At 41.5% G+C, this 13,000-nt stretch overlaps 1 protein-coding gene across 9 annotated transcripts in view; it reads right to left on the bottom strand.

The window, feature by feature from the left end:
* Positions 1-13,000, bottom strand: part of LOC306823888 (low-density lipoprotein receptor class A domain-containing protein 4-like) — a 194,526-nt gene that overhangs the window by 140,093 nt on the left and 41,433 nt on the right. For 2 of the 9 annotated variants that reach the window (XM_079343790.1, XM_079343789.1), the window contains one exon: positions 9,640-9,725. The exons of the other annotated variants lie outside the window; for them this stretch is intronic. The gene's annotated coding sequence lies outside the window, so the exon portion shown is untranslated. The remainder of the gene's footprint in view (positions 1-9,639; positions 9,726-13,000) is intronic. 9 annotated transcript variants of the gene reach the window in all.

Below are 13,000 nucleotides of genomic sequence, written 5' to 3' on the forward strand. Positions count from 1 at the left end.
CCAGGCTCATTAAACATCTGACCACAATGACCATATGTTGACATCAGCACCACGCCACAAGGGAAGAGACGGTTTAACATTTCCACACGCTAAAAAGAAAGCAGTCTACTTCTTCACACACTGTAGAAAAAGACATTTGAAGACTTTGTGTGTGATACGCTCAGGGAGAAGCTCCCTCTAGAAACACTTGGGAACTCGACTGAGAACAGACTGAGATCACTCGAGGCATCTTAGATAACGAAGAGCTCGACTGTCAGAAAAACACCGACTCTGTTAAGGAACTTTTTAAATTTACACGGGTTGACTTGATTTCACATTCGTATTTAATCCAAAACTTTCATCATTGTTTTCTACATTTTGTGAAGTGTCAGGTTCAAATCCAGCTTGTGTCACACCCCCCCCCCCCCCCCCCCCCCCCCCCCCCCCCCCCCCCCATGTCATTCTCCTCTCTCTCTCTCTCTCCATAATGTCTGACACATAAGATAGATAAATGAACCACCAAAAAGGCAGAATATGGGACCTTTAAATGGTTGTGCCCAAGTTTTATTAATATGTGTGATGCCTATTTTTGCACGAGATGTTTTGTTCATGAGTTTAGATATTTACATCACAGAAGAAGTGGAGAGGGAATACAAAGTAACACAAGATGTACAAATAAGAGCAGCTATTTTTGAGTTAGGCTCTTTAAATTCAAAATGTTAATGATCTCCATGATTCCAGTTGATGAATGTTACAACATTAAAAAATTTATTATCATATACTGAACATGTCCTTTGTATGTCTTTTTAGCAATCGCTTACTTGTTATCTACTTCTGCTTGAGGCACCGCGTCCACCTCCTTTCCTTTTTTTCTCTGCGCTCCAGAGTCTTTTTTCAATTGTGTTCAATGAGCGAAGGGCGTTCGCAGCGGTAAGATGGCCTCCCTAAAAAAAAGCGCAGCGCCCAGCGTCTTTTTTGTGAGCACTAGGTCTTTTTTGTGAGGCCACTCCGAGCGCTCAAGTTGAAAATATTTCACTTTTTAAAAAAAACAAAAAAGGAGGCGACGTAACCGCCGCTTTTTTCCAAATGTATGATATCCCCCGTCGTTTTACCGACGATGTAACGGATCGTGTCTTTTACCCACATCCTCTTTGCTACATGTCTTCTGGAGTAAAAACGACCAAAGAATAAAAAACATACAGTACAGCAGCTTTTGTCATAGAGACAGGAGGGACATGCAGCACGTTTCTTCTCATGCAAGCGCTCCCAAGCGCACAGCCAGAGCTGTTTTGCCTGGAAAAACACACAGGGCCAAAGGATGTTGAGTCCTCTATAGTTACCTTCGACAGGAAGTCAGTCATAACAGAATGCATACACCATGTGTTTATGGCATTTACTACATAGCTTTGTATTGTCTCTGGTGAATATGGGGTAGACCTAATAAACGGTAAACATGAATGTTGTGATTAAAGTTATTGTGTTTAACTCAATGTTACTTGGAGCAGCTTCATGTGCCACGAGCAAATTGTCTTCCGAGTCGACCGCAGGTCCATGTTGATGCAAATACTGGAAAGACTGGAATGCTGAAAATAATTCCTATGAGGCTTTTACACTCGTAAAAAAAACCTCCTGAAAAATTCCTGATATTTGCAGGACGAGCTGTATGTGTGAACGCAAATGTTTTTGATGGTGATTCACCCAGAGTTTGTCCTGCTCCACCCCGAGTTTTTTTTTTTTTTTCCGCAGCATGTTCGAGTGAGCTGGCGTGAGGATGCAGCAGGACATTCTCTGAGAACATCTACCTACTGTATTCATATCATGAAGAAAAGAAAAGAAAGACATGTTTAAGCTCCAGTGACTCTCGTCATTTCCTTGAATGAAGTCAATGATAAGCATCCTTTTCATTCCAGGTATGTATTCTCTTTATAGTATCCTTGTAAATGTCTGAAAGCAAAAGTGATTTAAATACTCCACTTTGATCCACACTCAACAAAAGAATCATGTCAACTTGAATTCCTTTCTGTAGCTTTTCAATAAAGAAGGTCTGACCTTTGTGAAACTATACCTGAAAGAGCAGGACCACCTCAACTTAAATACATTCCAAACCATGCAAACATGTGCTAATGAAGACGATAACTCTGAAGCCTCCTGCACTGCTCCTTAAAGAACCTTGACATCAAATAGTTGTGTCATTTGTCAACTTGAGTTTGAGTGGCACTTTTACTGTCCTTCAGGCAACAGTAAAGGTGCAAGTTTGGATATAAGAAGAATTTCGATGATGCAACAAACCTCAAGTCAAAAACCCAAAGAGGGGATATTATCTTTCAAGACATCGAGCATCAGCAGACAGCAGCAGGTCATCGGGCCTTAGTTCTCATGCAGGATTTAAAAGTCTGTTATAAAAGAACGTGTTGAACAAACTCCTCCTCAGGGGAATTTGTCATTTACTCTTCTTTTAAATAAAAGGAACATTTAGACAAGCCCTTTTGTCCTCAGCCATCGTGTGATTTGAGATGACAACTCAGACTAATGACCATCCAGAGTGACCGCTGTTGAACATCACAATCGTGATTGGCTGCAGATGACTGTTGTCATCATTCAAGGCACAACTGCACGGCTGACAGATAGACAGCCAGTGTGTCTGCGGTGAAAAGCACAATTACATAAGTCTGGATTACTTGTGATGTAATAAAGCTGTAGCAGTACCTTGGGCGTGTGCGTGTGTGTGCTTGTGTCTGTGTGTGTGTGTGCCAACTAGGCCATTATATCCCCAGGCTTTACTCAGCACAGTAGTCTTATCTAATTACAAGGGCTAACGGTACAGACTTGTCTCAGTCTGATTCTCTACCTGTCTCTGTCAGTCTACCTGCTCCTTCAGGAGACTTTCATTTATTTCTTCTGATTCCATTGTAACTCCTCATTCTTTTACATTGTACTGTCTTTCACTTGTTTATATTTAAGTGTGTCGAAGTTAAACTCCTTTTGTGTTAAACATTCATGGCAAATCAAACCGAGTCTGATTTGTTGTCATGCAGACAATGTGTCAGACACATGTTATAAGTGAAGGCATTTGTTACTCAATCGTGTAACAGACAGTGTGTGTAGGTCACCTTTGATCCTCTCCACAGTGATAAGTGGGACCAGCGTTTTAGTGCCACACTTAATCACTCTATGACTGGGACGGCGCAAAATGGTATCGTCCGTAACTGGCACAAAAGCCATATGTGTGGTGATGTGTCGTCCATGTTTGTCTGTGCGCCTGTAATGATCTACAGATTTAACAGACGTGAGGATTTCAAATGAGGAAAGTCAGCGGTAAACAGGATACAATATCATGAAGGTAAAATAAATGAATGAACCGTCCTTCATACTTAATATTACATTCCTAATCAATAACGTCACAATTACATTTTTGAGAGTGTGTGTATGTGACCATTGATTCATGAATATATACTTAAAATACTGTAACTAAAAGATACGCATGGTAGCCATGACATCATCCATTCATTACTAATACAACTTGTTCTGTTCTGCAATTAAAGGAGGGCTCAAAGCCAATCTCAGCCGTCATTGGGTGAGAGGCAGGACTGGACGCCAGTCAATCACAGGGCTGACATATCGAGAGTGCCCACTCTATTGTTTAGACTAACCATTAACCTCGTCTTTGGACTGTGGGAGGAAGAAACTCCACAAAGAAAGAGTCAATCTGGTGGGGGATTCGAACCAAGAACCTTCTTGCTGTGAGGCGACAAATCACTGCAGCACCGTACGACTCCCAACCATGATCAGAATCATGCCAACTGAACTGAGCGTCACCTGACGAAGCCACACTAAGCCACTGCTAACAATGTGGAGTTCATCAGGTGGTAAGCTGCTTGTGTGTCCAAAGTGAAGTAACAATCACTCAGCCCAGCACACACACCATTCAAATGATCGGCATTAAAGCCCTCTGGACAAAAAAGCCCCGTTTGGTTCGTTTGACCGAAGGAAGCCTTGATTGGCATGTTACTCTGTAAAAACAGGGCGGCGGTAGGTCAGTCCGTAGGGACTTGGGTCCCAATGTGGACCGAAATATGGAAATTGTTCTGGTAGCTGGAGAGGTGTCAGACCATGTCTCGAGCACTGCCTTGCTCAAGGTGCCCTTGAGCAACCCCACCTCCTCAGGGGGCGTCTCCTGTGGGCTGCCACTACACTCTGACATCTCTCCATTCATGCACGTCCACAGGTCATGTTTGTGCATGTGTGTAGGATTGTCTCCCAATAACAGAGTGTCCACCAGAATTTACTTCTGGGGATTAATTAATAAAGTATAGGAAATAAAAAAATACAAATAAAAGAGCCAAAATATCTCAAAACTCCTCAAGTCAAGTGTCAATGCTATTTTTCCTCTGCTTCGAGTTGTTAAGCACAGCGTTTTCTTCTGTGCCACCATCGCCCATTTAAGCTATTAGGTTTGTGAGCCTGCTGAACTATATCTCTGTTATTAGTTATATTACTCTGAAGAAAAGTTACATCATGATAATCATCATTATGGCCTAAGCCTGACATTGCTCTTCTCCACCCTGCTCTAGAAAAAAAACATTTATCAGCCAAAGATAATTTAAGGAAGAGCGTAAGTAGAGATGAACAGCTAAACTGCAGCCTGGCTTTAGGGTCATATTGTGTCTATTAACTCATATAGGACGACCCTCTCAAAAATCTTTTTTAATGCCTTGTAGGAAAAGCCTGGTCTGGGAATCATATGGAGTGAGTGAATTCATGTTTGGAGGCTTCTTTTACACACATGCAGAATCTCACATGCACAGAAAAAATCCATAGAGTGTCATTAAACTGTAACCAACCCCAGCATGTATACAGTATGCCATTACAAAGGTTCAGAGACGTGCTATTAGTAATAATGTGCACCTTCACTGACATATTCTCACAGTGATCCCATAGCCGGGGGCTGTAGGATCACCGTGCAGAGTTATAGATTTTTTTCGCAGGTGTTTTCAGGCCATTTCTGCTTTGTGAGATAACACACAGCAGAACGTGAGGGAAGAAATGAGAGGGGAGAGAAGGTTTGTTTTAGCAGGAACATAAGAGGAACACTGTGTGCCAGACACAGAATTACAATGTCAAGCATGTTCATTTAAAAAAAAAAGAAAACTCCTCACTGAACACAATGAGAGCTACACTGAAGTGTCAAACTTTGCCATATTTTTGATTAGGTTCCAAATGGTATGCATTGTTACATGCAGATTCAAGAGGACTTAGCAACCTGACGTTCTCGGGGGGATAGAATCTGAGATACTGCATCTAAAGGTGTTTCACTGTAAAAAAAAGAAAAAAAGAAAAAGCCTTTAATAAATGCAAGATGAACAACTGACTTTGGAGATCAAATTGGGCTGCACTATGTAGGTGTGATCACAGAGGAACCTCAGCTTGGATCACAGGGATTAAAGTAGAATGAAAAACACATTTTTTGACTTGAACACCCACACCAGCCCTCAAAGCTTGCTAAACAACAAGCACAATATGTAATGATATTTCTGCACCACACCTCGCTTAACCATTGTTTTTTTTTTCTTTATGCAAACCTCAAGCTGTAACAAAGACATTAACCTACAGCTTATTTAACAGTGGTGACCAACTGCTCTCTACGGCAAAAGGCCGGCTTATTTTAAGACATCCATTTTTGGGATCTATTTATTAGACAAGATGATGTAAGACAGGGATTAGGGGAAAGATGAGGTCTGTGCTCAAAAATCGATATGCCAATATGTCATCCTTGCAAACTCATGTTTACAGGACTCCCTTGAAAAAGAGATGTTTAACCTCAATTCCTGGTTAAATAATGGTTAGAAAAGAAAAAAAACAAAGTATCAATGCATATGTTAAAGAATCAGTATGGCTGCAAAGCTATGAAGACAATTCATCAATGGTGGTGTTCACAATAACACAATGACCCAGGCTCTGGGATTGCAATTTTTAAATGTAATTCTGGGATCTCTCTGAACTGAAATGTTTTAAGTTGTATTCTTAATAATAAAAAAACAGCTGTTGTAGTGAATTCTGTGTTAGACATTATCCAAAATCAACATGTATCACGATATGGGATGGAACATTTTCCAAAACTATTCACGGGAAGTAAAGCTGGGGAATTTAGGAAATAATCGAAATCTGAAACTTTCCATGGGAATGTATGGGAATTAATGGGAAATTGAGGGTAATTCAATCAAACTGTATCATATTGAAGCATAAATATAAAGATTTGTTTTGTCCTATAAGCAGACATCCATGCAAAATAATACGTGTGGATGCTGCTGTATGAGAGTCTGGTTGCTTGATTAATTGGAAAAAGGTGTTTTCTGTCTTCTAGATGTCAGGCTGCTGTTGAGGAGATGAGAGGAAAATGTATTAGTTTATGCTGCTACAAGATACACACGCAGGACTGCAACCCTCTTTGGTATATATAATGTATGTACACATACACACACAAGTAAACCCACAAAACATATCCACACTGAGGCACACACAGGGTTTGCAGCGGTAAGCTATTTATACAAACAAGCCAATCCGGCTCAGACAGGGTGAACTGCAGAGGTATAAAAGATGGGGCTGTGGAGACAGGATTGGATAAACACTAACAACAGAACACAGAGAGGATGCTGAAAATCTCATTAACTGTAAATTGAAAAACAGACTAAAAATGTCTTCCAGGGCAATAGCCTAGGCAGCTGCGTCGCTTTTTCATCTTCTCTACAACTTTCCCAAGTCGATACACCACTACTTGTTCTCTGCCTCCCTCTCTCTCTCTCACACACACACACACACACACACACACACACAGACACACACAAACATATATTCTCAGTTTCCCGCCTGTGTGTTCATCTTGTAGTTTTGTCCTTCTTGAGTTTTATATCTTTGAAGTAGGGATGTTTATTGCACAGGCAGGTCATTTTTCTAGTTACACTCAGAGGGATGAAACACAACCTCTAAAGCCTTTAAGCACAAAGGGCAAGGCACACCATACATCACCATGTCAATCCCCAAGCATGCTCTTTAATTTCAAAGTCAAAAATCATGTTGATTCTTTGTCTGGGGTGTTGTTGTCTCACAAAGACACATAAGAGATCCTTTATGGTCAGTGTGAGTTGCACTGATCTTTTTAAACAGACTCCAATGTAACCCTGTTTGATGAACAGAACGAGCTGCCCATCACGTGGAGAGTCAGGGGGCGTGGCAGAAAAAACAGGAGTATGTTTGGGGCTGTGACACCAGATAATAAGTGCCACAACTATATTAGTATGTAGATGATATCCATACAACATTATAAGTATACAACATGGACTGTAATCGCTGCCTGTAGCTGCAAAGGAAAGAGCAGACAAAATGATGCAAAAGCCACAAGTCGCCTCCGGATGTGTTCAAGTAAAAGATGACGCAGTGAAGACTTACAAACCAATGAAACTTTGCATTGGTTTAATTGCTACACAATAGCCTGCAGGTCAGATCTTGCTTTTTGTCATGCCGGACTTGTTTTTGTGCTCGCTGTGCAGATTTAGCCTTTAGCTGGTTTGTGCAGATGTGTTTGTGTGTTTATGAAATATTGAAAGAGCTGCAAAGTGTTACTTTAAGTATTATCTTTGAGGAAAAAAAACAGGTGTCATTTCCAGGTTGCCCCACACATCTTGAAAAGTGTAGAGACATTCTTGTAAAACAATTAGCGACAGTGGGCGTCTGTGGCTCAGTTGGTAGACTCATAGTCTCTCTCAAGCCACAAGGTCGAGGGTTCGATCCCCAGCTCTTGCAAGCAACCTTATGGGACAAGACATCAATGTTAGATGTTTCTGATGGTGAATTTACATAGCCTCTACCATCAGCGTGTGAATGGGTAGGTGTTTGTAGTGTAAAAGCACTTTGAGTGGTCAGAAGACTAGAAAAGGGCATTATGAGCTCAAACCTATTTATCATGTTCCTAGGGACTGATTTCTATGTTGATTTAACAGAAATGAAAATTGAGACTAGTTGACCAGTCTAAAGGTCATTTTAGAAAGTCAAATGTTATTTCAATTAATTTAAACATGGCTAAACACTGTCCACAGCATGTAGTCCATTTAATTGATATATGAAAAAGCGACACTATAGACTAAAGACTACAAATCCCTGAAAAAAATAAAAAAATGTGTGTGTGTGTGTATATACACACAATCCCTGTGAATAGAGATCATGCAACACACATGATATTTTCTGTAACAATTCAACACATACTTACTGTAAGTCAAGTCAAATGTATTTACTGTATATAGCACATTTCATGACAGGTGTAGACCCAATGTGCTTTAAAAGAGAAAAAACAAAGACGATGTAAAACAATGACAACAATAAGAGCATAAGCGATAAGAAGGTATTACATATAAAACAAAGGCTTAAGGTAAAAACATATGTTACAGATGTTTTTAGTTTGCTTTTAAAAGAACCAACTGTTGTTGTGGACCTCAGATCATGTGGTGTTTGATTCCAGAGAATGGATCCGTAGTGACTGAAGGCACCATAGGCTGATTTAGAGTGAATTCCTGTTACAGTGAGGAGTTGTTTCACTGAAGATGTCAGGGATGCATGTCGGTAATGTAAGATGGGGCTCAGCCATTCAGGGATTTGAAGACAGTTAAAATCCATTCTTTGTTTTATGGGGAGCAAGTGATGGGAGATTAAAACAGGGGTGATGTGTTCAAACTTTTTGGTTTTTGTTAGTATTCTCGCTGCCGCATTTTGGACAAGCTGGAGATTATTTCAAACCTGCTTTGTCAGCCCAGCAAAAAGTGGGTTGTAATAGTCTAATCGACTATAAATAATGAATAATTGAACACCTTCTTACAGCAGCGACACATTGACATATTGCATGGGCCCTTGTCACATCCTACATGATCTGTTACTGCGAATGTTAATGGACATGTTTTAAGCAGTTCAGCCTTGTCTGAGGGAACCTGAGACTTCTCCCAGAGGGTAACCGCTTAAACTCAGAAGGAAGAAAGTGGGTCGGATCAGACACTTCTGTCTGTGCCTGTCTAACAACAGACTGCGTATAGAGTGTTTGGGGAAACGAGTGTTTTTTAAGTCCATGGTCTGCACAGACAGGAATTTTATTTTCATCATTGGTATCATCATCATCGTTACTATTGTCAGTCCTATAACTATCATTAAGTGTTTTAGGTGTTTATGGAAGAGCTGGGTCTTTAGCTTTTTCTTAAAGCTGGTAAATCGTAAATGGACTTGGGCTTCTCAAGTCTTCTGACAACCTGAAAGTGCTTTGACACTGGTATGGTTTGGCCAATGGTGTAGTGGTTCCTCAGGAAGTGGCTAAACCCTTGATGTTTTTTCGAGTGGCCCACCAGCAGAGAATAAACAGCCTCTGATAGAAACAGGGTAAGACTACTATTACATGTTTAGTTGGTGCATACATATACAGAGCAGGGAGGGTCAGCCCTTCACAATGCTAGGGGAAAAAAAAATAGGTATACCTTATGGAGACCACAGGGTGTGGCTGGTATGTGACGTGACAATCAGTAAAAATGTATCCATTCATACACATTCACACGCCTGTGAAGTGTCTTAGGGTTAAGCGTCTTGTCCATGGACATGTTGGACTTCAGCAGCAGGGGATCAACGCCTGACCTTCCAGTTGAGAGACGACCGCTTCTACCAATGAGCCGCAGCCGCCTCCGAGCCGACGATGCAGCCAGAGTCCATGAAGGTTAGTGCTTCCAATCCAACAAAAAAAATAATAAAGTGAGTGGCTAAAACATGTAGGTGGCAAATGAGGACAACAACTTCCCTTCCAAGTAGGAAGCCTTTCTCGCTCACCAGATGGGTAGTTCCATTAATGTGTGACATCACATGAAAATAATGAATAGCATTAGACTGCCAACTCTCACTTTCCTCATAGTTTTCTTTTCCATCTATTGCTAGCCTCACATCACTGTGTTATACACTAGTTTTAGACAGTCATGATTTTCTCTCCGAGCCTCAGGTATCAGTCCAATGTTTTTTTTAAAAACTGTTTTCATCTCCCAGTGGAGAGTAGGGAACGAGTTTTCTCTTTCATACGACTCCACACTTGTGTTTTGTATGGACACCTAAGAGATAAGCTGCCTGTTTACTAACCAGTGGACAGTAAAATAAGTTTGAACGTGTACGTGCGTGAACTTGTGTTTGTGTGTTTGTGTCAGGGTTCTAAGCACACACAGACTTGAGCATGCAGGTAAGGCAGCAGACAGCTGTTGTGGATGCCCGTCAGCAGCAGAGACGTCAATCAGCCCTTCCTCCCTGTCTGCGAGGCGATCTTCTCTCACCCCTCCCTCCCCCTCATCCATCTATTCTGTCTCTCCTGTGTTTTCTCTGTCCACAGCTCCCTGTCTGACTCCTTCACACACACGCTCCCACATTATCATCTCTCTGTGGGCATTTGTCATCCACTACCCTTTCTCAAAAGCTCTTACTTTTATCCCAGGGTTCATGACCATGTCTTTATACAAGACTGGCAGCCTGACAGGCCTAAGTCCTCCCAACAGACCTAAATATCAAACTGAAAAAGCACTTTCCTAAACAGAGTGCTAGGTATCCATTTTGCAAACGATATTGGAAGAACTTCATAAAAACTGTCAATTTTGTGTTGGTTTAGAACGCACTGAACGTCCATCATCTCGATGATGTTTCCTTGGTGTCAGCTTTGGAACCTCAGAAAAGCTGACCCAACTTTTATCTCACTTACGATTTTCTAAACCCTGATATCAAAATTACAAGACAGCTCACCCCTTCGTAAGATGTGTTTTTCTTTTTATTGATTTATAAAGACATTTAGACTTTTGGTCCTGGACACTAGTGTTATAGTTAAGACCACAATAACCAAGACCAGAGTTCTCTGAAGCAGAGACAAGACCAAGACCATAAAAAAAATATATAAATATATTTGCAGCGGACGAATGCTGTTATCTAATTACTGTAACGACTTCAATCAAATAATTGATTTAAAATCTGGACAAGATGGAGAAGAAAAATATTTTTGGATTCCATGAGCGAGATCTTACAAAAGTGGTCTTGAGTTAAGTGGGTTTTGAGTACTGCAGCGCCACTGGAGACGTTGTTGTTGGCAAGGCAAAAACCTCAACGATATTCCCTAACTGGGTCATCTTTATTGGCATGACGATGGATAAAAATTCCAACAGCAAAACATCTCATTTGATTCTGACGGATTGTATCTTTGTATCCATCCAGCAGGCTAATTGGTTTCTATAAGTGCAAACCTTGGTTCTTTTCTTCTTGACTTTAGGTCACAGCAGCGTTCTGAGTGAAAGAGAAACTTCTTCACTTCTGAAACACAGGCAGCTGCAAAAACAAGAGCATCCAAAGCCATCTAGACTTCCAACACTTGATTTTTGACAATAATAAGAAGCTAATCTTAACTAGCACCACAGGCTTGATTACTTGTAATGACTACAATAAGCTCTTTATGACATTCTGTGCCAAACTAATCATTTTGACTTCATTTTTTTCCTTAGCTCTTTCCCCTCCATCTGTTGATCCTTTGTCATCTCTGTCTCTCTGGAGTATTTTCCTCTCTCACTATTCATTTCCATTTGGGCAGCCTCCTTCTCTCTCTCTCTCCAAGTGTCTCCTTATGTCTCTCTTCCTTGCTGAGGTGGTCTAGGTGGTAGATGAGTCATTGCAGCTTTTGCCACTTTGCAGAAGATTTATCTTCCCACAAGGAGGCAGGAACAGAAAGGTGTGTGTAAGTCAGAGCGAGCGGGGCATGAAGCGAGGGGAGTGAAAGATGAAAGGAAGGGGGGAGGATAGAAAGGTGAGGGGGAGACATGGGGGAAGGCAGTCAACCTGCCGGCATCGCACTCTTTCAAAGGAGGAAAACAGAGTCCGTCGACTGTCATAAAAAAATGCTCCCGACGAATATTACATTTATCAAAGAACCCCTGACGTTTTAATAAATTCTATATTTGACAGAGGAGCGTTCTTAAGATCAAACCTTCGTCTCCTCAGTTTGGATTTTTTTTCCTCCACTAATCACCTGTGGCAAGGTTCTGTCAGACTCCTCTCCACTGTCACAGTGTGTTGTTGTCAACTTGACCAACATTCAAAAATGTGTCACACACCAAGCATCTGCTGCTACTACATAGTTAGGAGGAGAGAGGAATAAAGAAGTGGAGAGGAAAGGAAAAAGGGAAGGGAAGATGAAAGGAAAGGGAGGAGAAGATGGGCAAAGACGAGAAATGAGCAAAGGACAGGAAAAGATTCAGGGAGAAAAGAAGACTGAGCCAAAAAGAGGACAGAAACTAAAGAGACAAAGGACAGGAGTGTAACGGAAACAAAAGAATTGAGACTACGGCGAGCCCGGCCAATCAAACACTCCAGACATCACGTATGAACCCAAACAAGGAGACGGGACAAGGAGGGACGGTAAAAGGGAGCATGTGATGAAGGAGGGAGGGAGGACTTGACGGATAGAGGAGGGGTGAGAGGGAGTGAGTGTTTGATGAAGGGATGCAGGGGAGGAGAGGATGCTGAGAGAAGCAGCCAGGAGGGAATTTATTGCAATTATTACACTTGATGGACTCAGTGAAGCTGCACTCCGTACACACTGTCTGGCTCCTGTTTGTGTGTTTGTGTGTGTGTTTCTTCAAACACACACACAAACACTGTCTGGTTGAGCATTTGTCTCTGTTTTCTTTAGCAAGTAAACATCTATGAGGGAGAGGATGACACGCAGTTGAGGGGGGGGGGGGGAGTCTGGGTTTCTATGTAATTTTCTTTCTGGCCGCCTGCTACAACAGGGTGTCCTTTTTTCATCAATGCCTTTATGTCTGCTATTCTCTTCCGTACTGCATTCTTCTTCTCCCCTCATTTTATTCCCAGACAAAAGAAATCACATCTCCGATTGCACCCTGGGCTGCTATCATAGCTGTCTGTCACTCTCAGTGTTTGTGCCAGCATCTTTAACCAGTAAACCATTTACCACTCATTTACC

Source organism: Symphodus melops (assembly GCF_947650265.1).
Source record: "Symphodus melops genome assembly, chromosome: 5".
Classification (NCBI taxonomy): Eukaryota; Metazoa; Chordata; class Actinopteri; order Labriformes; family Labridae; genus Symphodus; species Symphodus melops.